The sequence below is a fragment of the Hevea brasiliensis genome, chromosome 3 (genome assembly GCF_030052815.1).
Source record: "Hevea brasiliensis isolate MT/VB/25A 57/8 chromosome 3, ASM3005281v1, whole genome shotgun sequence".
Taxonomy (NCBI): domain Eukaryota; kingdom Viridiplantae; phylum Streptophyta; class Magnoliopsida; order Malpighiales; family Euphorbiaceae; genus Hevea; species Hevea brasiliensis.
The window spans coordinates 108,789,868-108,801,919 of NC_079495.1; the positions used below are offsets into that span (position 1 = coordinate 108,789,868).

At 35.8% G+C, this 12,052-nt stretch overlaps 1 protein-coding gene and 1 pseudogene across 3 annotated transcripts in view; one reads left to right on the plus strand and one right to left on the minus strand.

The window, feature by feature from the left end:
• Positions 1–8,512, minus strand: part of LOC131178791 (disease resistance protein At4g27190-like) — a 40,154-nt pseudogene extending 31,642 nt beyond the window's left edge.
• The window catches only part of LOC110633486 (uncharacterized), a 54,524-nt gene that overhangs the window by 38,641 nt on the left and 3,831 nt on the right, over positions 1–12,052 (plus strand). For 2 of the 3 annotated variants that reach the window (XM_058144550.1, XM_058144549.1), the window contains one exon: positions 11,904–12,037. The gene's annotated coding sequence lies outside the window, so the exon portion shown is untranslated. The remainder of the gene's footprint in view (positions 1–11,903; positions 12,038–12,052) is intronic. The other variant, XM_058144551.1, reaches the window with a different exon arrangement.

A 12,052-nucleotide genomic window follows, 5' to 3' on the forward strand; every position in this document is an offset into this window, starting at 1 on the left:
TTGGTACAGTTATGCCAGAACAGAGTTCTATATTTGCAGAGGAGTTGGGAACTCTTGGTTAAGAGTCTAGAGCTAGAATATCGAAGGTCACAGTTGGGTGGTAACTAGAGTCAGTGACCCAGTTACCCTAGCATGAGCTAGAGTTATAGTAAGAGTTGCCATCAGACCAGAGGTTTCGAACTAGTTGCAAAGTAAAGGTGACACTATCATCTAGTCTTCGGTATGGAATTTTGGATAGTTTTGCAGAACGATAGACGTTTTGCTTAGAGCTTAGTGAGAATAGTATATCTTGTGGGTATCAGTAAGGTGTAAAGTACAACCCTACTACCTAGAGAAGGTCGAAATTATGAATTGATGATTTACAGAGCTATGATATGATAAGAGAGACATTAGTTGGTTTTGGGCAAGGTGGTAAATGTAGTACCTTTGTTGCAGCAAGTTAAGGTATAGTCCTATCTTTTCGGAAGGGATCGAAAGTTATTACTAATAATGGTGGCCCACAAAATAGTGCCCCAGATGGGACTGTAGAGTGTGGTGGAGATTAGTTGGCTCTGGTATCCTGCAGAGGATACAAGTTTCATTATAGGAATCATATATAATCAGATCACGATGGATGTAAATCCTTTGAATTGGATGACGGGTTTGGGTGCTCGAAATCTTAAGTTTTGGAATTGAGTAAACATGGAAAATAATAATAATAATAATAAATAAAATTACTGCAGAATCAGTTCTCGAGGTAGTAAGGGTATTATGTAAGCTAAAGGATAAGAATAGAAATCATACGATAAAGGTATGACTGCAATTTCCTTAGTTCCTTTCTGACTTCATATTGTTCAAACAGTAGTATAATCTAATTATAATAGTGTTAAGAGTAATAAATTAGCGAAGATAAATCACAGAAGGCCAGTAGATAGAGAAAGTGTAGAATGAAAATTGGGATAATTGATTACAGATGCAATATAATCTAAGTGCCAGTGGGAGTACTAGCTAGAGTGGTCAAAGGACCAAATCTGAGTAGCACAGACATATGATAACGCGATAGAGACTCTGAAAGATATAGTTAGCAAGTACAGCTGTTATGTTAGGAAGAAGAATGGAACCAGGGATAGAATAGTCAAGTTCTATTTTGGGTAAGACAAAGGAAATAAATGAAAGGACAACCTAAAGAGCGCATAATAACAGGGACAAAGTTAAGAGCGAGGATAGGCTAAGTGTTATTCTTGGCAAGGAGAATGGCAAGGATGGAAAACCCAAAATGGGACCACGTTAGTGAGAACAGTGATGGAGGTATGGAATACAATAATAATGAGTAAATGTTAGAAGGTGTGCAATGGTATTGCGGACTACTAAATAGGTAGAGAAAGAGAAGTTAGTAAGCAGTAAGTTGAATAAAAGTCAGTCTAAGGGATCAAATAGGTATGATGAGAGGAAAAGAATTATAGATAATGGCACATAGGCTTTAGGTTAGACTTTTGAGATAGTGAGAAGGTAGTTAGAGGTTCGTTACGAATGCCAGGCAAACATTTTTAGTGTGATCAACAGAATCACTTTGCAGTGAAGCAATAACGACAGAACAACAGTAGGGGTAGAATAAAAAGTGACAAGTATGGATGGTAATAAATCACTAGAAAGTTTAAGGATCAAATTAATGACCATAGATAAGGGTGGAATTAGTGTTGGAAGAATCTATTAGCGAGAGAAATCTTTCAGGATTCAACAAGGGTTAAGGGCACAATATAAACGATGATAGATATGAATCATAGGTCGAGTATAAGTAAAGTTAATAAATTATAAAATATTATGTCAGGAAGGACGATGGTACGGTAAAGGGTTCATGCAGATGATACCTTATAGGTAGAGCACAATTGTGCTAGGAGATGATGAAATTTGAAGAGAAAGACTAAGAAACATAGGTTAAATGTTATTATATGGACAATCGGGCGTAGTTGAATATAGAGGATATTTTTCTTTCTTTTCAAGTTTAGCTCGTGTTTTTGATTCCAGAGTGTTATATAAGGAGCAGAGACTGAGGCAAGGAGACCTAGTTATTTGAGATTTTGATAGGCACCAATTCATATACAATTTCCTGATATGAGAATGACAGTAAGTGCATACCTAGTGTTAAGTATGAAAGGATGATCAGAGTAATGACAGGAGTTAAATTGAGTTAGCTCCTAAGGCTTGCGACTGTTTTAAACTATGAGCTAGATGAAGTACTATTTATGGATGAGTTTCAATAGATGAAATTGTTGCTGATGGGTAATTTGAGGTTGAAGTTTAGAAAGCTATGGGCAGTATATATGATTATATTAAGGAGAATGAACACGTGAAGTATCTTGTTTGGAATTAAGGCATGACACATATTTCCTACAGCCGTGTTACTTCAGATGGAACTTATAGTTTATGGGGCTCATATTCATCCAGGATAAGCAATTTCCTACTAAGGCTGGTAGGGAATGATAATGTTCTGATAGTTAAGTTGGAAAAAAGGGGATATAAGAAAAAAATTTTCTATGGGTAATTATAAGTGTTACATAAGGTGAAGAATGTGCTGGTAGGAGTAAATCATAGGGTTAGAATTCTCGAAGTAATGAAACTTGTAATCAAGACAAGACTAAGAAATAAAAAGAAAGTTAAAGTTGATGATGGGATAGACATCTTTGAAGGAAAAGGTGTAAGGATGAGATAGGACTAAAATTAAGGAATAAGTACAGCAGGTTGAAAAGATACCAATAATACCAAAAATAGGAAAAGGGAAGTGGATAAGATGCAAAGGACAGGAAGAGAGCTCGATAGAGTCAGTTATAATGATGAGGATAAGGAGTGTCTAACCACTGCCCCTGTGTTAACACTACCTATGAGCGGTGAAGGATACACTGTGTATTGTGACGCCTCCAGAGTTGGCCTAGGGTGTGTTTTGATGCAGAATGGAAAGGTAGTGGCTTATGCTTCAAGGCAGCTGAAGAGGCATGAGCAGAACTACCCCACCCATGATTTGGAAATGGCGGCTGTAATCTTTGCACTAAAGATCTAGAGACACTATCTGTATGGTGAAGTGTGCGAGATATACACCGACCACAAGAGCTTAAAGTACATCTTCCAACAGAGGGATTTAAACTTGAGACAGAGGAGATGGATGGAGCTTCTGAAAGACTATGATTGCACCATCCAGTACCACCCTGGAAAGGCCAATGTTGTGGCAGATGCCTTGAGCAGAAAATCTTCTGGCAGTTTGGCGCATATTTCAGTAGAGAAGAGACCATTGATTCAGGAGGTACATGAGTTGATGGATCAAGGTTTAATCCTAGATCTTTCAGATGAGGGGGTATTGTTGGCTCACTTTTCAGTGAGGCCAGACTTGAGGGACAGAGTTAGAGTTTCCCAGCACAGAGACCAACAATTGATGAAGATTATAGAAAGAGTACAGCAAGGTGAAGGTGGTGAGTTTGGATTTGCCAATGATGGTGCCCTAGTGCAAGGTTCTAGGATATGTGTGCCCGATGTGGACAATCTCAGAGATGAAATCATGCGAGAGGCACACTATACACTGTACAATATCCACCCAGGTTCCACCAAAATGTACCATGATGTGAAAGATAGCTATTGGTGGAATGGCATGAAGAGAGACATAGCAGACTTTGTGTCCAAGTGCTTGACTTGTCAAAAGGTGAAGTTTGAACACCAGAGACCGTCAGGGAAGTTGCAAGAGCTCCCTATCCTAGAATGGAAGTGGGAAATGATTTCTATGAATTTTGTGACTGGGTTGCCTCGTATCACGCGAGGATATGATTCCATATGGGTAATTGTAGACTGTCTAACCAAATCAGCTCACTTTTTGCCTGTGAAGACTACATATTCTGTGGCACAGTACGCCCGACTTTACATTCGAGAAATAGTCAGATTGCATGGAGTTCCGGCTTCCATAATATCCGAGAGGGCCCCGCCACTTCTCGCTTTGGAGGAAGATGCAGGAGGCACTTGGCACACAGTTGAACTTTAGTACTGCTTTCCACCCTCAGACAGACGGACAATCCAAACACTGGAAGACATGCTTCGCATGAGTGTTTTGGATTTTGAAGGTCAATGGGATGATCAGCTAGCTTTGGTAGAGTTTGCCTATAACAAGCATTACCATTCCAAAGATAGGGATGGCACCCTATGAGGCACTATATGGAAGAAAGTGTAGGTCTCCTCTGTGTTGGACGGAAATGGGAGAAGTGAAGGTGCATGATGTAGACCTAGTACAGTACACTTCAGAGATAGTCCTTTAATCAGAAACGATCAAAACTTTTCAAGAGACGTAAGAGTTATGCAGATCCCAGACGGAGGGATGTAGAGTTTGCAGTAGGCGACTATGTATTCTTGAAGGTTTCTCCGATGAAGGGAGTGATGAGATTTGGAAAGAAGGGCAAGTTGGCACCTCGGTATATTGGACCTTTTGAGGTTACTGATAGAGTTGGAGCAGTTGCCTACCGGTTGGAGCTACCACCCAACCTCTCTCACGTTCATCCCGTGTTTCACATCTCCATGCTCAGGAAATACATTCCCGATCCTTCTCATGTAATCGCAAATGGATGTGATAGAGCTAAAAGAGAACTTGACATTTGAGGAGCAGCCTGTAGCCATAGTGGACTACCAAGTGAGACAGCTGAGATCAAAACAGATCCCTATGGTTAAAATTTTGTGGAGGAGTCAGTCAGTGGAAGAGTGCACCTGGGAGTCAGAACGGGACATGCGTAGCAAGTACCCTTATCTGTTCAATGTATAATCATGTGCTTTATTCTGCCTTGTGTGAAATTCGAGGACGAATTTTCTGCAAGGGGGGAAGAATGTAACACCCTTGATTTTTTTATATATTATTATTGGGCTTCGTGTAGGTATCCTCAATTCGCGGAAATTCGACAGTTGTCCGGATCTGTGAATTTTCGCCAGATGCACGATTCTGGAAAAGTCTCCGAATTGGACTGAGGTTTTGGCTACCCCCCCATTGTCAGACGTCCCAAGCGCGTTCCCGAAGTCGGAATAGGCAAAGGTAAACCCGAACCTTGCTTTTTCGTAATTTTCTAGTGCTTAAATAGGATTAAAAATCCATAAAATATTCGTGGTAGCTTAGAAAATTACGATTCTTTTTGCAATAGCTTAGTAATATTGCTAAGGACCGCGGGGCAAAGTTTTATAATTTTTAGAGCTTGTTTGGGTAGTTTTTGCAAAAATGATCAATAATAAGGACTAAATTGAAATTTTGCGTATTGTGATGGATGACTGATTTGATGGGCGGGAGGGGGTGTGATATGATTGAACTGTGGATATATGGATTGCAGTATAGAAGTGTGTTTTGAGCCCTTTTGCAGTTGGGTAGGTCCTAGGTTTATGAGTGACTCTGCAGGATTTTCGGCACGACTTAGGACGTTTTGGTCTTTTTCTTTGTTTGTATTGAGTCAAATTTATTAAATGATTGTAATATAAATTGTCGTGAGCGATGACCTTCTTCCTCCGCCTACCGGTGACCACCGTCAAGTCTGTGAGTAAAATATTAATTTTAATTGTAATTTCGATATTATTATATGTTCAAGCATGCCCATGCATCACTTATATGCATATATTTATGTAGTTAAACTCTAGGCACGATTTATGTTGCATTCATAACTGTTGATGTGCCATGGATGTTGTTGTGGTAATTTGGAGCAAAGCGTGCGTTGGCGTGCGTGTGATGTGGTGTGGACTATGGATAGGACGGGTAGTCACGGCTTGAGTAATTCGGGACCCGATCCTTCGAGGGGTAGTCACGCTTGAGTAATTGGGACCCTCGATTTGGTTATTAAGTGGAAGTCCGAAATGAGTAATTGGGCACGGGTTGGATTTAAGAGAGTCGTATAGGATCGGCTCCCATATGTTATGATTGATACTACAGGTGTGTGAGTGCTCCAAATTACCTTTTGATGTTATGATGTGAAAATATTGTTGATGTTGCATTTCACTCTACAGGTGCATTAGTTTTAGATAGTTAGAGATTATGGTTAAAATTGATATTTTACTCTCTGAAGTCGAACGCTCACTCTGCTCAATATTTTTCAGCTAAGGGAGGATTTTATTGTGGTTAACCTGCTTTTCTCCTTCGCAGGTTGTTTATTAATAGTTTTGTAATTTTATTTACTCCTAGAATTTCCGCATGTATTAGAAATATTTAAATGATTCGGGTCTGTAATATAAATTGTTATGTGGACGTGTAAAATTATTATATGCATGTTTTGATGGATTGGATGAGGGAGCTGAGCTCCCATTTATTTTTATGCTGATATGAGTATGTGGAGGGTGAGCTGAGCTCCCCAATTGATGATATATTTTGTTTACAGGTCGGGTGAGTCAAAAACTCCCCGTTGAAAGGTCCACTTTATGGCCAGACTCTGTCCGGTTTGTTTCTTGAAATTGGGCCCAAATGGGCCTTAGAGTTGGGTTAAGGAATAGTTAGGCTTACTACGGGTCTCGGGGGCTTTAGGCTGGCCCAGGTCTTAGTGCCGGTCCGGCCCATAGGTTGGGTCGTGACAAATTTAATTTTTTTTTATTTCATTTTATGTTATTATCATTTTAAATTTTAATTATTTGACTATTTAATAATTAAATTTAGTATTAATTAATATTATCTTTACAAAATAAATTTTAAGATGACTCCAGATAAAATGAATTTTAATTTATATACCAACATTATATTAATAAAAGATAAATTTTCATCTTAATATATGAAAAATATAATAACAACAAATTAATATCTATTTTAATAATATTTTTGCTTTTTTTTAAATACTTCTTTAAAATAGTAAGATTTTGATTGGTATTATTATTATATTGTAATATTATTATTATTACCATCTATAAAATATTTAAACAAATATATATATATAGAGACTTTTTTTTAATATCTATTTAGAGTTATTAATCGATTAAATGTGTAAATTTAATTTATAATTAATAAATAATTAAATTTTCTTTACTCTTAAATTTTAATATAATTTAAAATATATTTAATTTATTTTTAAATAATTAAAATATTTTAAAAATAATGTTCATTTATTATTTCTATATACTTAAACTTATTATCACAAAAATAATTTAGACTTTTTTAGATAGGTTAATTAATTTTTTTTTAACGATTATTGCTATTACTTTCTTTTATAACTCGACTTTACATTGAAATATTTTTTTCATTATTAAATTATATTTTATTTAATATATTATAATATGTCTATAATAAATATTATATTATTAATTAGTTTGTGTTAAATCAAATTATATATATACATGTGATAAAATAAATGATTAAAATTTTGTTGCAGATGAGTTAAATTATTGATAGATAATAATTTTATTTATAAGATATAAGTATTATATTTTATATTATTATAAAATAAAATTAAATATATTAAATATTTATTTATTAATTATATTAATATAATAAAGAAAAATAATACTCACGGCATCGCGTAAGTTTTTTAGAGCTGGTTGAAAGCTTAATCGGTAAAAATTAAATGTAATTGTAATAATCTTTTGTAATTAGATAAAACTACTAAAATTAAAATTATAAAAAAAATTATAAAATATAAAAAGAAAAATTTTGCCTTTTCTTAGTCATTAGTCTTTCTATCTTCAATTCTACTCAATTAAAAAAAAAAAAAAGGCGCTGAGATAAACCATGAAGAGATCTAATAAGGGAAAGGAAAAAAATTTAAAAAAAAAAATAGAAAGACAAAGAGAGTTACAGAAGGAAGGAAGAACTTACTGATTTTTTGGATCAAATGAGAGAAATGAAAACCGAAACAATTTCCTTTTGAAAATAAACAGCAGGCTGCCAATTAAGGAGCAACAGAATAGAAAGCGAAAACATATTAATAAATAAGAAACAAAAACCGAATAATTAAAGAGTGAAACAACATCAAAGAAACTCTGGAATTAAGCGATAAACAGAGAAGGAAAACTTATTACCCTTAGCAATCAGAGTACGTAAAGAGAGAGAGAGAGAGAGAGAGAGAGAGAGAGAGAGAGAGAGAGAGCAGGATGATCAGTTAATTACTCCAGAGAAATCAAGCGAAAATGAATGGAGAACATAAAATTACTTGTGGAAATTAAAGGCATCTATTATCTGCAAGGAAGACCAAGACCTTTACTCGTCAATGAAAACAGTACGTAGCTGTGAGCCATTTTATTATTGCCCATCTGGTCCTAGTACCATACTGGCACGTCAAGTCGTTTTCAGGCATTTAATTAGTTGTTTTCTTGTAGAATTTTATTTTTCATTTTTTTTTATTTTTCATTTTGAAAGAAAATTTCAAGGAACATGTGAAATACATTCACTACGGTTTTCTAATTTAAAAAATTAAAAAAATTATTAACATCATAAGCATTGTGAGCTTCAGTTTCTAATACTCACTTTTGGCCTTCAATTAAAGGAATTGTGTTTCTATGCCACAAGCTAACAAAGAAAATCAGTTGTTATTTATAAGATTAAATCGTATCATTTTAATAATAGTATTTTTTTTATTTTAAATATTATATAGCTATATTTCATTGATTTATATCAGCAAGCAAAACATTTAAAGATTCTACCGACGCATTTGAAATACAAAAGATACTTCCAACCTTTTACCTAAGTTCTTAAACTGTATTCACTAGCAGATGCCTCAATACAGTTCCAAGAACACAAAAAACTTCTTTTAAAGTTCTGTGCAAATTCTCATGCACAATTTCATCATCATCACCCGTTATGAAAAAATTCAGAATTCTTTGTCCATCTACCATTCAAGTTGAATGAAGATATAAATCCCACCAAGGCATCACATCCGGGAATGAATCTAGCAGATCTGGCTTTGGCTCAAGAGAAATGTAAACAGTTACTTCAACAAGGCCTTATAGAACACACATCCTCTCCATGGGCTTGTCACGCCTTTTATATGGAAAAACGTTATGAGAAACTAAGGGGCAGAAAGAGGCTCGTAATAGACTATAAGCCTCTTATCCATTTCTTACAATATGACAAATTTCCACTGCCTAAGCCTGAAGCCTTGTTTACCCAGCTTCATGAAGTTCACATCTTTTCAAAGTTTGATCTCAAGGCTGGTTTCTGGCAAACTGCGTATTGAACCCACGGATAGGCCCAAAATTGCATTCTGCATTCCCACAGTCCAATACCAATGGACTGTTCTCCCTTTTGGCCTAAAGACAGCATCCTCTGTTTTCCAAAACGTCATGAGAAATATATTTGAGCTCATACTCCACAGTGCCTTATCTACATTGATGACATCCTACTATTCTCAAAAAATGTCACGACTCATAAAGCACTTTTGACCACATTTCAATCTATAGTGGAATCTTATGACATAATACTGTCTAAAAAGAAAAGTTCTTTGGCACAGTCTGATATTGATTTCCTTAGAATGCGGTTTAAAGATGAAAAGTACCAGCCAGGGCCACATATTGCAGAAGAATTGCTAAAGTTTCCTGACAAAGACTTATTGACAAAACAAATATAGCAATTCCTAGGCATTGTCAATTACATCAGAAAGTTTATTCCTTATGTCACCACTCACACCTGCAAACTTTCAAAGATGCTCAGGAAGACTGCACCTCCTTGGGGAAAAGAACAGACAGAGGCAGTCAAGGCTCTTAAAGCAGTGGCTTCAAAACCGCCACCTTTAAAGATTCCCAGTACAAGACATTGTACGCTCCAAACTAATGCTAGTGACGTTCACTGGGGTGCTGTCCTTATTGAAGAAATTCAAGGAGAAAAATACATCTGTGGACATGCTAGTGGTGAATTCCCATAATCACAAAAGCATTATCACTCGGTGTATAAAGAAATTATGGCTGTCAAAAATGGTATCAAAAAGTTCAAGTTTCATCTCATTGGACACTATTTCACTGTGATCATGGACAACTCATCCTTCTCAAAGATTCTGGACTTCAAGAACAAGTCACTTCCAGAATCACAACTGTTAAGGCTAAAAGACTAGTTCGCCAAGTATAAATTCATAGTCCAGCACATAAAAGGGAAACAAAATTTAATCCCAGACCTCCTGTCTAGGCCCAGAGAACTTTACCTCATCAGATCACATTTTGTAATTAAGGATGCAATTATAATAACAAGCAGTCAAGAACCTTATCCTCCTAAAAGGATAAGAACTTTTTTTTTTTTATCAATATAAATGATTAGAGACAAAATAAGCAAAAAATAAAATAACCTATAATTACCTCTAGGCCAAAAAATGGGTTGTTTAGTCCACTAATCATATACTAGTAGTGTGATTCTTTTGTAACACCCTTAATTTTTAAATTAATTATTTTATGGGTAGATATTAATATTTTATTTTATTTAAATTTTGGAAAATTATTTGAAATTTTTCCAATTTTTGAAATCGGGTTCGATTTTTCAAAAATATAAAACTTTAATGATTTTTAAAATTTTATTTAAATACCACGTGACAAACTAAAAATATATTTAAACTCTACAAATTTTTCTGAGTTTTCTGAAACTTTTTTAGAATTTTTGGGCCTTGTTTTTGATCTCAAGGCAGAGTAAAAATTTAATTTCGGGTACCCTGAATTAAACCGGCCGAATCGAACCGAACCTGGTCCGACTGGTCTAATCAAACCGGTCCTCTTTCCCTTCTTCTTTTCTTCCCTGCGCGCCCCCGACACTCTCACTTCCCTTCCCTTTTTCTCTCTCCTCCCTCCTCCCCTCGCTGGCCAGCCACCGCCCCTCCCTCCCCAGCTCGTCGCGCACACCTCCAGGGTCGGAATTGGCATAGGTAAATCCGAACTCTCATTTTTCTTAATTATCTAGTGCCTGATTTTGATTAAAAATCTATAAAATATTTGTGGTAGGTTAGAAAAATATAATTCCTTTTACGTTAGCTCTATAATATTACTAAGGACCGCGGGGCAAAGTTTTAGAATTTTTGGAGCTCAAATGGGCAGTTTTTGCAAAAGGGGTAATTGTAGGGACTAAATTATAATTTTTTAAATTGTGGTTGTTGACTGTTTGGGTGGGCCCGGGAGGGGCCATGTGATGTGATTGAGTTATGAATGTGTGACTTGTGGATATAGAAGTGCATTTTGAACCCTTTTGCACGTTAGGTAGGTCCGAAGTATAGGGGAGACTCTGCCGAATTTTCGGCAAGACTAAGAGTGTCTTTGGTCTTTTCTAAACTTGCATTGAGTCAAAATATATTAAATAATTATAATAAAATTTATCAGGTAAGCCAGGACAGCCTTCCTCCTCCGTCCAGCCGCCACAGTGACCTTGGTTTAAGTCTGTGAGTAAAATATTAATTTTAATTATAATTTCAATATTATTATATGTTCAGGCATGCCCATGTATCACTTATAAATATGTATCTATGTAGTTAAACACTAGGCACGTTTTATATTGTATTCTTAATTGATGAAGTGTCATGTATATTATTTATGGTAATTTGGAGCAGTGTGTGTGCATTGGCGTGCGTGTGGTGTGCGGTATTAGATGTGGAGACCCGGTCCTTTAAGGATAAGTCGGGGTAGACGCGGCTCGAGATGATCTCGCTGGCCTCCGCATTTGAATTATCAAGCGAAAGTCTGACTTAAGAGACACTAGCTGGTAGAGGTTGGATTAAGAGAGCTGTATAAGGGATCAACTCCTAATATGTACTGTTTGAACATTATTGGGTGTGTGAGTGCTCCAAATTGCCTTTTTATTGTTATGATATGATTTGTATAAAAATTATGATGATGTTGCATTACACTCTTTAGGATGCATTAGCTTTAGATAACTATAGAAATTGATTTGTATAAAGAAATTTTTCGTTCTTTCTTTCTTTCCCTTTTTTTTTTTTTTTTTGAAGTTCTAAATGGATTTGATTTATTACTTCTTAGTACAGGTTTCAGGTATCACACATTATTGTTCTGGGTCAGTGAGATTGTTGCTTGCAGTTGTGGGATGAGGTGAAGGGCCAGCATTTTGTGTCACGTAGGTTCCCATTTTGAAGACTTTTCAATTGTTGTTATTTGAATGGTAGGTGTTATTGTT